This window comes from Stegodyphus dumicola, chromosome 4 (assembly GCF_044657685.1).
Source record: "Stegodyphus dumicola isolate Sdum_Otavi_A_Nest chromosome 4, ASM4465768v1".
NCBI lineage: Eukaryota > Metazoa > Arthropoda > Arachnida > Araneae > Eresidae > Stegodyphus > Stegodyphus dumicola.
The window spans coordinates 190,221,961-190,236,133 of NC_140771.1; the positions used below are offsets into that span (position 1 = coordinate 190,221,961).

At 34.1% G+C, this 14,173-nt stretch overlaps 1 protein-coding gene and 1 long non-coding RNA gene across 5 annotated transcripts in view; one reads left to right on the forward strand and one right to left on the reverse strand.

Annotated features, from left to right (window-relative positions):
- LOC118194633 (neural cell adhesion molecule 2-like) overlaps positions 1-14,173 on the forward strand; it is a 700,988-nt gene that overhangs the window by 549,627 nt on the left and 137,188 nt on the right. The window lies entirely within an intron of this gene.
- LOC146997776 (uncharacterized) overlaps positions 1-14,173 on the reverse strand; it is a 620,175-nt gene that overhangs the window by 386,451 nt on the left and 219,551 nt on the right. Inside the window, exon 2 of one of the 2 annotated variants that reach the window (XR_015040842.1) lies at positions 2,050-2,161. The exons of the other annotated variant lie outside the window; for it this stretch is intronic. This is a non-coding gene — a long non-coding RNA (uncharacterized LOC146997776). The remainder of the gene's footprint in view (positions 1-2,049; positions 2,162-14,173) is intronic. 2 annotated transcript variants of the gene reach the window in all.

The window sequence follows — 14,173 nt, forward strand, 5'->3', positions numbered from 1 at the left end:
CAGTACAACGCCTAGGCATGCTAAGTATCAAATTATCGATCTGATCTTGGGGGATAATACACCACTCAAAAAGCAATGCTCTCCGAAGTTCCGGTAGACATGTAGGAGGAGGTTGACGGGCTGCAACTCGTCGGCCAAGCTTGCTCTCCTGCTTGCTCAAGCTTGCTCGTCGGCCACACGTGCTCTCCTGGATTCAAGTCCGGTGAGAATGCTGGCCACTCCATACGGGTGACATCTTCCGATTGAAGGCATTCGCTTACGATGTTTGCATGGTGAGGACGGGCGTTGTCATCCATAAACACAAATTGTGCGCCCATGGTGCCCCGAAACAAGCGTACATGTTGTTCCAGAATGATGTCCCGATAGATTTGTCTTGTCATGGCTCCAATTTGAACATGCAGGTCAGTTCTGGAACCCAGAATAATTCCACCCCAAACGATCACTCCTGCGCCACCGTAACGGTGTCGTTCAGTGATGTTTCCTTGGTGGCAACGGGTACCTGGAGCTCTCCATATGAAGGTCCGGCAAGAATCAGACTGCAAGCTAACCCTGGACTCGTCGAAAAACATCACACAAGCCCACAGTTGCGGTCTCCACATTGCATGCTCTCTACTCCAGGCTAACCGCAGGCGACAGTGAGTTGCAGTAAGTGGAATGCATCTGACAGGTCTACAAGCATATAGACCAATCTGCCCCAAGCGCCTGTACACGGTCTGCCTTGAAATTGTCGTACCAGTGGCTGAAGAGAGCTGACGAGACAGGTCTGAGGCTGTGCTTCGCCTGTTTCTTTTGGCAGTAACTGCCAAATACCGGTTCTCATTCGGCATTGTAACTCTGGGGCGACCTGTGCTGTAACGTCTACTCTCATTACCATCATTTTGGAATCGTTGCTAAAGAATAGTGATGACACTCTGGGCAATTTTAAGTTCATCTGATACTTCCAGTTGGGTACGCCCACATTCCAGACGGCCGATAATTCTACCACGTAAAAAATCATCCAAATGCGTCCTTTGTGTCATAACTATTCTGTTATTGCACTGAAATGCTTATAAAGCGCCTGCGAACAATTTTACTTCTTTGCCTGTATTTCTTATATATCACTTTCTTACACTCTTGTCATTGTGACGTACCATCGGTGTCATCTGGTTACTTCCTGAAATTTGCATATGATTCTTGAAGATGTGTGTAGTGATTTTACAGGTGATATATTTATTTTAGATTTCGATTTCCGCGTGACTCCGAATTATTCTTAATTTATGGACATGAGAGTATATCAAGCAATAGCTTTAAAAAAAGTTTAAATAATTAGGTTAACGCATGCCATCGATATGAAGTTTTGTTCATAATTAGTGAACCAATGCTTTTTCAAATGATTAGCGTACCAAGATGTAAAATGTATAAAATAAAAAAATCTTTCGTCAGTATCTTAATAATTCCATACGTAATGCCTGCCTATCCTATCTTATCTTCATTCATTCTAAAAGAACTTCATGAAGCCCATTTAAATGATATTTATAATTAGATGATTAAATTCATAAATAGGGAACTGGTTTCATCCCCATGACATTGTTAAAAACATAATTTCGTAAATCAGTTGTGGCACAATTAAAACAACTTTCTTCATTAGCAGTGTATTTCAATTTAATTTTTATGTACCACTTATCATTATCTTCTAAATAATGTTAGCCAATATTCTTACCATGCAAGAATTATATCGATATAATAGTTATTTAGGGTTAATTGTAATACTATATCTGTTTAAATTAGAAAGATTTCTTAAAGCAACAAACACAACAAGTGTATTAAAGGGAATTTGGGGGAGAGGAGGGTTTGCCAGAAAGTTATGATAGTGTTCTGCAATTTTTTATCTTATTCTGTAATTTTATGCCTCTCAGCAACTTCGAAAAAATTTATAAATTGTTAATACTGAGTTATATATTCATCATTACTTCGCTGTTACGTTATTTTACTCTTTCTTTCCCCAACATAACTATTGCATGTGGTCAAGTTAAAAAGGCAATTATAAGCATATGCGTAATGAAACTAAACCTTTTGAGAAGCAATACTGTATAGCACAGATGGAAATATTTCCAGAGCTCTTTCCCATATGTATATGTAGAGGAAAACAATCCTGTCAAAGTAACGACGACTGACTGATGAGCTGAAAATAACAATCATCTTTCATTAGTATTATATAAAGGTATTAAAACTTTTGTTGTAATAATCATTATCTAAATTTATATAAAAATTTTTTAACTATTTTTTTCTTTTCTATAACAAAAATATTACATATTATTATAGTATATTAAGTCATTTTACTGATATTTCTCTTCCTTATTTTAATTTCAGAATCGCTTTTATTCATTTTATTGCTCTATTTTGGTTTATCTATGTGTTCTATTAAAACATTGGTCTGGATCACCTGTTCTGTGTATTAAGTATTAATTTTGAAACTCCAGAAGTCATTCATTATTATTTTATTCGAAACATATCTAAATGTGGACAGATAGATACAAAGGCAATAATTTGCATAAATTGAAAATGCGGTATTACAGGTGTTCGATCTTTTTGACAAACAAAAGAGCATAAGAATGCTATGAAGGCCTGTTGAACCCTAACTTAAGGTAGTAACAAATCTTACTAAACCACAAGAATGAAACACTCTAAAATGCTTTTGCAAGTATAACATTTGCCGTTGATCCACTATCCTCGAAGCAAGCCAAATAGCAACAAATTACGGAAAAGGAGGTAGCCTAAAAGGAAATAAAAGAAGATAAAAGAAAATAAACAAGCTAACCTGATAGGCTTCAAGAATAGGAAAGGGAATGTTACGGAATCTTTCTCGCTTGAAAGATTTGTTTCCCCTGCAAAGAGTGACAGCGAAGATGGATAACATTCTTAAAAGATTTGGGAGGCAGTTTTACAGCAAGGCAAAAAATATATGGTAAAGATTTTTCGATGTTTGCGGATGTAAGATGCGCCAACTTGGCGAGGGAAAAAACGCATTTGTGGAGATCAAGTGATATTGGCCCCGAAGGAATGTAAGAACATTTCTTTCCTTTTAAGAGCTTAAGTGAACTTTTTTTAGCCTTTTTTTGCATTGCACTTAATTTTGCCTTTTTTATTAGAAATGATTAATATTCGAAATAAGGCAATTTTTCCTTTTTTCATTTGTTAAAATGTGTGAAGAAAGAAAGATCATATAAACAGCAAGACTCAAAATTTTAGTGAAGTCTTACCATTTTTGTAATTTACTGTACTTAATTAACTTAAATGTGCTTAGTGTTACACTAATAAAAATTGCTGCCATACTCAAATTCTTCATTTATGGAGAATTTTATGACTTTTCAGTGAGTATAAATGTATTGCAGTGCAAATTATTTTGAGAGCTAAGTTTGTAAGAACATTTTACATTCAGCCGTGCCTGCTCTTACGGTATAAGTAGTAACATGCGCTTAGTTAGCAACTAGAAGAGACATGGCTCGAATTTTGGCGAATCCAGATGTGTATCGTCATGTTCCCTGGTTTCAAAATGTCTAAATAGCTTTGCAGTGGCGCTCGAACTAAAGTGTGGCTAAAAACAATTTCGCCACTACCTGGATTTGGTCGACTGAATCTGCTCCTCTGATCAGATGTTTTTTAAGGTGTTGGAGAATATACGAATATATTGAATTCCCACGCGTTCCTTCCAGCTAGCAATCACAACTTCCAGCTAAACCTTCCAGCTAGCAATCACAAGATCCACAGTTCAATTCCCGGCAAATTTGCAGTTTTGATGTTCCAAAAGCCTTAAAAAGCCTGCACAAAATGAAAATGTATATAACTGCTGGCAAATTAGATATTTTTTATCATTAGAATATTAACAAAAGGCTATAAAAATCAGCATGTTTAATCATGTTCGCAAAACTCTAACATGTTAAATTTTTAAAGAACACGCTGAGTAACGTAAGCATTTACTTTTTAAGTAATAATCTTACACATATAAAATTAGAAAAGCAAAATTCATTGAAATGTCATAATTCAAGTTTTATTGTACAACATTCCAAATTTTGTGAAACTATTTGTCATTGAATGATGTGCGATTATAACAAACTGAGAAAGTTTAAAAAGAGGCTCTATAAAAATATATTTATTCCGGCTGTTGAAAATATATATATGACTATCCGCAAAACTTTCACTACTGTAACTAATAATGTACTCAACGTCTTCTCATGTCACATAATAATAGTTCTAGACTGTGTTGTTATAAGAACGTCTTTATGATCATCTTCATTTGAATGTTTGCTACATATTCTGCAATGTAAACAAACATGCTTTGTTCGCCCCTTTGTGTGCTTGATTCTTTACTATGCTCACTTTGGGCAACATAAAAATATATTCTTAGAAAAATCCTCCAAGACCATTAGAATATCCAAATCGAGGATGTTCTTAGCTATCTCTGTGATAAAGCTCAGTGTTTATAGGGTTTTGGTGTACAAATCATGTCATAATGTTTTATGATGAATTATCTGGTAAGTGAAAGATGATAATAATTTATGGAGAGCGTAATCTCAATTCCGAAGATGCTCCTATCACGTATGCTATTTCTTTCTGATTTACATAACTAAGGGGAGAGAACATTCTTTATGCATCTAAGTTTCGCGATAAAACTCGTAGCCTGCCCTCCCTCTCCCCAATTTAGCAGCTTATATGATCGAGTAATCAAATGTATCCAAAAGCTTGCTCTAAGCATATGCTATCGCTGTTCTAAACGTAAGTACATAAGGGATGCAGAAGGGCAACCACAACGACTGAGATAAATTTCGAGAAAACGCAATACTCATCATTTGCGGCCCGGTTTAAAACCTTTCCGTGGGTTTTTAAATATTATTTTACAATGCATTTTACAAGTCCTCTTCCATTCGATTATAACATCACAGTAAAAAAAAAAAAAAATACCTGTAGCTTTTTACCAGTTGCTGCTGCATTCAGTGCACTGCCATACCTTTTTTATTATTACTTAGCATAGTAGTACTTGATGTGCGTAACAACACGCATGCAAATTGGGGAGTTTGGGTACAGTGTGTTACAGTATACGTAATAGTAAAAATATAGGTTTACTAGCCTGGTAATTTAGCATTTTCAGATTAAACGCTTTATTAAGAAAAGTATTTACTATATTCGTGTTTTAACTTCGCGTTTCAAATGATACAAAACGAACAGTCGCAAAGGAATCCGAACTGTGTGAGTGGAGAGATATTGCTTTGTTAAAAAATTTATCTCTTACCTAATCAGCAGATAAATTTTATGTTCTTTGGATTTCATATTGTGATGCTGCCATAATCATTGAAAATATATCAATTCAAATGGAACGCATTGCAGTACAAAACATTGCCGGGTTAGTGGATTAGAAAGGAAAATAAAAACTTTTCGTTGCACAAAATATGGTGACATAATAACAGAAAGTAAAGTTGGAAAAAAAAAAAAAAAAACTCTTCAGAATTTCAAGGTATCGTAGAAAAAACAAACAGCTGCAAAAGCATAATTATTATTAATTATAATTTTTTATACGCAGAAAATGCTTAATTTTGTGGCTGCATTGCACTGTGATATATAATATTCATCTACATTCTCAAATTTCAAAATTTATCTCCTCTCCCTTACCATCAATTACGTTTTTTTTAAGGATGATATTTTAATATTACAAATTTTTATTCTTAACTATTTTAATGCTTCTCCTTTTGATTTCTTCTCGATCTTTTCATGAAGAAAGTTTTCACTAATTAATTTGTTTTGAAATTCAAAAAAAAAAAATTATAATAATAATACATTGTATCATTTTTTAAAAATGTATTTTGTGAACCAAGCTGAAGAATTTATTTTTAGTATCGATTGTTTAGAATAACGTTAAGAAGTAGAATTTAAGATCACACATATATTAATACGGAAATAAATGTATTTTACTATTTTTATCAATATAGGAATTATGACTCCGTTAAATACAAATTAATAGAAATTCCTCTCGCTTTAAAATTTAAAATTTAGAATCATTGCTACGATTTGCATCACCTAAATATTCATGTAGTAAGTAAGAATATTAAAAAAGGACTTTGATTGGTACATTTTCAAGTTCCAGTATAATTGTTAGATTTATTTGTTTAATTGTACCTTTTGGGCAGAGCTGCAGAATTTGGGAACTCATTATTACCTTCTAACAAAACATTTGTTTGTTAACACTTATTAAAAATGAATTGGAAAGACTTCGTAAACTGAAGGAAATGTTGCAAAATTTTAAAATTTAAATGCCATTCCATTAAAAAAATGCACGCAAGTTAGTGCATTCAATAGCTGCGTATGTTTAAGAAAGTGCAAACCTGGGTTTGGTGTTTGTGTACGTCAAGTCTTGCTACGTTTCATTCCTTTTTTGTAGCCCATCAATATTTTTCGGAGTGTATTTTGTTCAGTGCAAATTAGTTCACAAAATGTACAATTATCTGAAATAGTGTTCGAGGTGTTTTAGTTAATTGTCTTCTAAAGTATATTTGTGATTACTAAAATTAATTTAAATTTATATTTTACATCAGATGCACAAATGAATAGCATATTTTTAACATGGGATATAAAATTCTGCATATGAGATTTTTAAGTAAATGATTCACTTTGCGAATATTTCTTGTTTTCTCTTTCGAGAACAAAAGAAATGGGCTGCACACATGCGTCATAGCTCTCGACGTCACCTCGGCCTTTAACAGACTCTGGTGGCCAGGTCTAAAGGAGCAATTAATAAGACTCAGATGCCCCAAGAATATCTACAGGCTAATAAGCAGCTATCTTCACGATAGATTATAACTTACCAAAGAGACCATCACACACACTTACCAAAGAGGAGCGCCACAGGGGTCTAACATCGGCCCGACCCTTTGGAATATCATGGCTAATACGGCTTTAGAATTACATTTGGAAGACACAGCAAGTCTTTAAGCTTATGCTGATGACTTTATGTTAGTAATTAACGGGGGTAACAGACTTATTACAGAACGGAAAGCAGAGAAAGCTCTCTCCATTATTTCTGCGTGGAGTATAAACTAGATTTTAGCATAAATAAAACTATAATGATAATCTTTCCAAAGGGCAACACGATAATTAACAGTCCCCCCAGGATAAAATGGCACGGCCAAACATTAAAAAACCAGGGCACTCTCAGATACCTCGGCTTCCTATTGGATAGCAAACTAACGTGGGTTCCCCACCTATCAGATATAAGGAACAAGACTTGCAAGATAATAAATAATTTAAACCGAATAATAGAGTCCAACTGGAACTTAAAAGGTAGACTAATGAAAGACCTAAGGGGAGTCGAAAGAATGATTCTCTACGGCTGCCCCGTATGGATGCAGGGCACAGTGAGACAAAGATAAAAACTACAGCAAATCCAGAGGATCGCCCTGTTAAAGATTACGAAAGCTTTTACTACCACCTCCACTGCCGCCCTCCAGATACTAGCCGGCACACTCCCATTAGATCTTAAAGCGGAATTTGAGCGAATCACATACATACTTCTGCACTTCAAAGAATCAGCGACACTAAAGGGTTCTCCTCGAAGAAGCTCTTTTAGAACCAGGCTTCAGTACAATATCCCTACATCCAGCCTCCCTCAGAGACTTCCGATGGCACAAACATCCCCCGTCTGATCAGGGATTAGAGATCTTTACCGACGGGTCTAAAGACGACAAAAGAGTAGGCGCTGCTTTCGCAGTTTTCCACAATAGCCAAGAAATTTTCCAAGATCACTTCAGAGTCAGCGATCATGCCACAGTTTTTCAAGCGGAATCCTTAGCACTTAGGAAAGCAGCCCTCTGGGCAAGCAGTTCAGAGTTTAACAAGATTTCTATCTACACAGACAGTATGAGCGTCCTACAGAGTATGAATAAGACAGGCAAAATTCCAGCGCATATTCGATCCCTTAAAGAGCTTGTCTCTACTCTGAGTAATACAAAGCAAGTCACCCTTCACTGGGTAAGAGGTCATCAAGGGACAAGAGGGAGCGAACGGGAGACGCTCTCGCAAAGGCCGCCACATATCGCCAAGATTTAGATATCTCCCTTCCGATCTCCACGAGAGCAGCCAAGCATCACATCCAAGAGGCTTTCATGTCACAATGGCAAGAAAGATGGGAACAAGGGGACACCGGAAGATACACCTTCGCAATCTTTCCAAACATCAGGCTGTCAAGAGTTTACTCGAAATACTACACGGTTCAGGCCCTTTCCAATAATGGAAGGTTCCCCCAATATTTAGAGATGTTTCTACATATACACGTCAAGTGCAGTTGTGGATCACCCGCCAGCACAGCAGATGCCGTCCATTACATCACTTCGTGCCCACTCACCAAGTCGTTTAGATCTCCAGCCAACACCGCCCTACTCCATAGCAAAGGTCTCAGAGGTTACCTAACGGATTTCTACGGTCACCAGGAAGTAATACAGATTGTCAGCTTCGTCAATAACAACAAGACCATCATAGAAGTCATACCAGGTTAAAACTTGACGATATGTAAGAGGCAGCATGCCTTATATAAATATGTAAATAACTCACTTTTTCATATATATATTTTAATTACTAATCAAACTTGTTTTCACTAATATAACTATTCAATGTAAGTTGGAAAAACCAACATCAAATTGTAATTATAAATGTAATTTGTTTTGTAATTAATTAATAGCGAATGACCTGTAGTGCCCAATGAGAGGCGAGGTAGGTTAAAGATAATAATTATTATTATTGTTATTATTATTATTGTTGTTTTCTCTTTAGCTCAGTCAATCTTAGTTAAATATAAAAAAAATAAAAATCTGCGAGCAATATCCTATTTCAAGTACTACATTCTATCCTTCCTGTTCTCAGTTTTTCTTTATTTCTAGACTCATAATTACAGTTTTAAAAATGAAAATGTAAGGAAAGGGGAAAAGTAATGAAAATGAACTTTATTTTTGGATTAATTATTTAAAAAATTGCCAAAAGCTCTTTATTTTAACAATTTCGTTTATAAAATATTTAGGAATTTTATTTTAAAACATTTAATATTATTTGTATTTTAGCCACTGGCTGTTTTCGGCTACGTTGTCGACCAAATACAGCCGAATCCACAGGCAATTTTACTCTCATTGTCGAGGAAGATATTCGTAATGTAAACAGATATATATTACCGCTCAGACAAAACTCATGACAACAGAAGCATGCGTGTGTTATCTTACTCAGATTAACAACGGTGTACATTCTACCTCTAGAAACTACATGTTTTAACTTCACAATACCTTTTATACCTTTGTTTATAGCAGTTAGTACTGAAAATCAGGCAAGTTTAAAATTTATGTCTCTCTGCTTGTTACCTTACGTCATTACAATCGTAATTAAGCAATGTCAAAATTTTCATAGTACTGTATATTGAGGCGTATAACGCGCCATGTATACAACGCGTACCTATAATTCCTAACTACATTTATTAATTTTTAGAGGTATTCGCAGTGCAACTCGCACCTTTTTCCTTACAAAGAAGCTTAAAGATATGAAAAACATAAAGATATATGTACAATGTCTTCTGAAGTCATTAGTTCGAAGATTATTCCCAAGCTTTCAAATAATATACTGAATTGACAAGTGATAAGAGATACAATATGTGTGGGAAGAATGTTTGAGGGAGTCAATAATTCGCAAAAGAGCTATGCACAAGAATTTTATTCTATGGTTTAGAGAAAAGAGGGACAGAATTTGGCGTAAGAATGCCCTCCTGACCCTAATGAATGCGCTGAAATAAGAGTCAGGTGTTTTGTTTTTCTGTAGTCATTTGAAGCAGTGATTTTGAAGCAAACATTGAGGGCTTTAGTAAAAAGCATTTACTTTAGTTGAAATACTGTTGACCCTTTTAGTAATAAATATGGCTCCGGCCAAACGGAACAACGCAATACTTGTTTCAAATGCAAAGTCATTCAGTGTGTTAAAGAAAATGGAAATTGTCCTGCAGCAATGGTGTTTCCGCTTGGTAAAAGATCGAACGGATGATGATTAATTATTTATGGATCAGAGTAATAATGGATAGATGGTGGAGATAAAACAGAATTCCATGATGTACCTGAAGGTATAACGGAATCTAAATCTAATTTTTTATTCCTTATTTTTAATCTCCCATTTTTTACATCCTGCGTGTATAGCGCTTCTGTAAATTTCGATCTTATTTTTTGTATTAAACATGCACGTTTTATGTCGGAATATAAGGTATAAGTTTAGATAGTTACATGTATGGTCTGTGAATCTCAGTATGACTGTTGACGTCTACGACATTGGTATATATGAGAGTCCCTTGTACACTTTGTGGAAACAGAATTTCGAGAGGGACAGAGATTATTTGCTAAAATATTCCTTGATAAAGGAGGAAAACCTATACAGTCGATATTGGCGAGATAGAAAATTTATGCAGTTGATATCCAAAAACTAAATTTTTTATATGCTTTTAATGTAATCATATGTTATTCCATTTTCAAGTTTCAATGTAGTTATTTTTATTGTAATGAGGTTAATTACTGTTTTCTTTTTTTGTAATTATATTTTTGTATTTGTTTTATGATGCATTATCATGCATCTTTGATTCAAGGGGAGCAATGATATATAATCAAGCGCCTTTGAAAATAAAAATTAAAAAAATCTGATGTGTACAGCACATGACTTCCTTGTACGGAATATTAAATTATACGCATTTTATCTTGCATTTCATTTAAACTTGTTGGATTGAATTAAATATACTTCGCCGACAGCGTATAAACCACAAAAGAATAATAGCATTCTTTAAAATTCACTCTAGTATTTGTTTACCATAGCGACACTCTGGCGCTAGATTCACTTAACAGTATTACATTTCGTCCATATTATAACTCATAATGCACAAAATTTATATCACTTAAAAAATAGAATTATCTAATCGTCGCCACATGTTCTATTCAAATATTATAATAAAGCTAGAATGATGTATAAAAGAAATTAAGCAAATAAAACAAAAAAGGAATAGTTTTTCACAGACGATTGAGTATTTCTCATTCAATTAATTCAGTTCTCACTTCGCGAGAAGGCAAAAATACATAAAAACTCAAAATATCTATATTAAAAATTACGAAGTAAATCTTAAATGCTTATTTCCTCGAAAAAATTCCAGAAAGGATTAATCATGATTTAATTGGTAATAATAAATGAAGGCGTTATCTTTTTTCTTGCGAGGCTAAGTTTCTCTAGATTGGCAACAAATCCACTAGTCTGCTGTTTCAAATGTAAACAATCAATGGCCGCCATAAAAAAAAGGCTTAGCGGCACTTAAACAACTTTAAAATTGTTGATAATTCTAAAAATATTGCACACAGATTTACTAAAGGCATAAAAACCTTAACCGGTAGCTAAAAACAATATAATTCAATCATTTTTAAAGCAAAAAATGTACAATTTACCAACATATAAGAGTAAAGAAACTGAAATCACTGAGCCGGGTAACAGAGTGGATATATATATAGATATATTTATATACGTTTGGTGCGGCCGATTGCAACCAAAATACGAGGTGCACGTCTACATGTTATAGCAGTCCTATATACAAAATTTCAACGTTCTGAGGCTACTCGTTTTTGAGTTATGCGAGATACGTACGTACGCACGTACGTACATACATTCGTACAGACGCCACGAAAATTTCTCTTCAGAATTAATTTTAAAGCAGTTTTATAATTTTTTTGGAGGAAACGAGTCTTTTATTCTGTCCTTACGCACAGATATCACGCAAAAACTTCGTTAAATTGCATTCGATAGCGGTCAAAAAGGATATTTTCATTAAAATATGCTGCCTGAAACTTTTCGCGATTACAATACTTCCTTTTTACTTCGTACAAGGAAGTAAAAAGAAAACTCCTGTTCCCCTTTTCTCGAAACCCTACTTGTGCGCATTCGCATTGAATATAACCCACTATGTTTGCTATTATTCTAAGAATTATTTACTCCTTCAAGCATCCCCCCCACACACATATTGTTCCCACTTGTCAATTCATTATACTATCAGAAAAGATATCTTGACGAAAAGCTGCATTTTAAGTTATATCCCATTTTAAATTTCTGATCGTTTGTCAGTAATTATGCTCAGTTTTATTTATTTACTTATACATTTCGTCAAGTGTGTAATTTATTCGGTTGATTGTACGTTGCCAGGTGTGAAGTCACAAGGCTATTTCAGGTCAACCGCAGGAAGTTAGATAACTCGCTCAGGAAACTGTTTTTTGACTAGTGGAATTTGTAGCAAGTAGCTCCTGCTGAAACCACTATTCACAGTGTTCATTTTCCCTAGCGAAGCGGTCGCCAACCGGTGGTGGAGAACCTTTTGATAGTCCTCAGAAAAACTGGGACATTATTTATATTTTTATGAAGATTCAGTTTAAAAAATGACGAGTAACAAAACCTATTATGGAATAGGGGTTATATATATATATATATATATATATATATATATATATAACCCCTATTCCATATTATATATATATATATATATATATATTTAATTTTAGCTACTGCTTTTAGCGAAATTTCTTCTGAATATAGCAACTTTTTAGCTACTTTTGCAGATGTTTCTAACGACATTTGAAAGTGAGAGATGGCATCCATGGATATTCTGCTGTTATCAATAATAACGCGAACTCGAATTCTATTTCCTTTTGAATTACAAACATATACCATTGTAGTCGTTAAAAATACAGTTTTTCTCCTTGTCAATAGGCAACTTGATAAATTCTGTTTATAATTCTGCATTTTTGTTTATAATTGCATCACAGGAAGTTTCCGTTCTTGTTTTTTCTAACTGTTCATCGATAACGCTGTTGCTGAGTAAGCGATGATTATTATGTTTGCAATAATTAAAAATTGGCGGCATAACACTTTCAGTTTACTGATATTGCTTTGCGTTTGCCGGTTTGTTCTTGCTTTTTGTGAAGTTCCTTTTTGAGTGATATGGAAATGTGAAGCTTTCTGTACAAGAAGGTAAGATTTTTGTACTTTTCATATAATTTTGCGATGTGAACGAAATATGCGTATCAGTGAGATGTTAATAGTGTTTTAATTGTTACTCATAATCAGGGGCGTAGCCTGCATTTCCATAAATGCATGTTGCTGAACACCAAATGTTTCGAAAATTATATTAAAAAATGAAGATTTGAACTACATGTATTAAATTACATGAAAGTTGAATATTGGTTTTAAGGTCTGACTTAAGTTTTTTCTTTCTAAATTTATATTAGTGGTCCGTCAAATATAAAATTATATACGTAGTGACCCGTGATGTTCTAATGGTTGACGACTGCTGATCTAGAGCAAGCATGCAGATAGCAGGATGTTAACAAAATATAAACCGTGCATTTGAAATGAGTTTTCACGGGTAAGACGCATTGCTCCTTAATGAAGAATCTAAACTTAAATACAAGAAATACTGTATTAATCTGTACTGTATTGGGCTCAATGCTTCGCAGCTGAAAATCTGCGATTTTGATTCGCAGCTGAAAATCTGCGATAAATGTAATTTTTTGGGGTGACACCCTATATTATTGATTTGCAAATGCCGAAACTTACAAGTTAATTAAATGTAATGAAGCTATACTTCGCACCGATGTCTATAACCATTTGCTTAAGCACTTGTGACTTTGCATCAAACAGCAGGTATCAGCAAATATTACATTTACAGTACAACAAACGAGAAATTTATTTTTTGGTACAATTTCAAATTTGTATAATTTTGTGCTTAATATATAAATTATGAGCATACTATATAAACTTCTGTCACCAATAACTAGATGTTTGAAAGAAATTTAAATTAATAATCTGTGTATACATTTTGTAAAAATTCCGTAAATTGCGCTCAAATATAAACACAGCATTTTTCAAGTATATGTTATTTATAAATTGACGTTCTGGGCTGCTGTGCTTTATCAAAATCCTTATGCTGGACATTATAAATATAGAACAAGTTATTTTGATTTATAAAATAGCTTATTTTGTACTTATAAGCTAGTGTTTATGATATAAACTTTTAATGAAAGAAATTATGAAAGAAAATAAAAGAAAAACTTTTTCAGGTTAACTGGGCATATATAAAGTGAAAATAATTCCTACAGTGCATTCA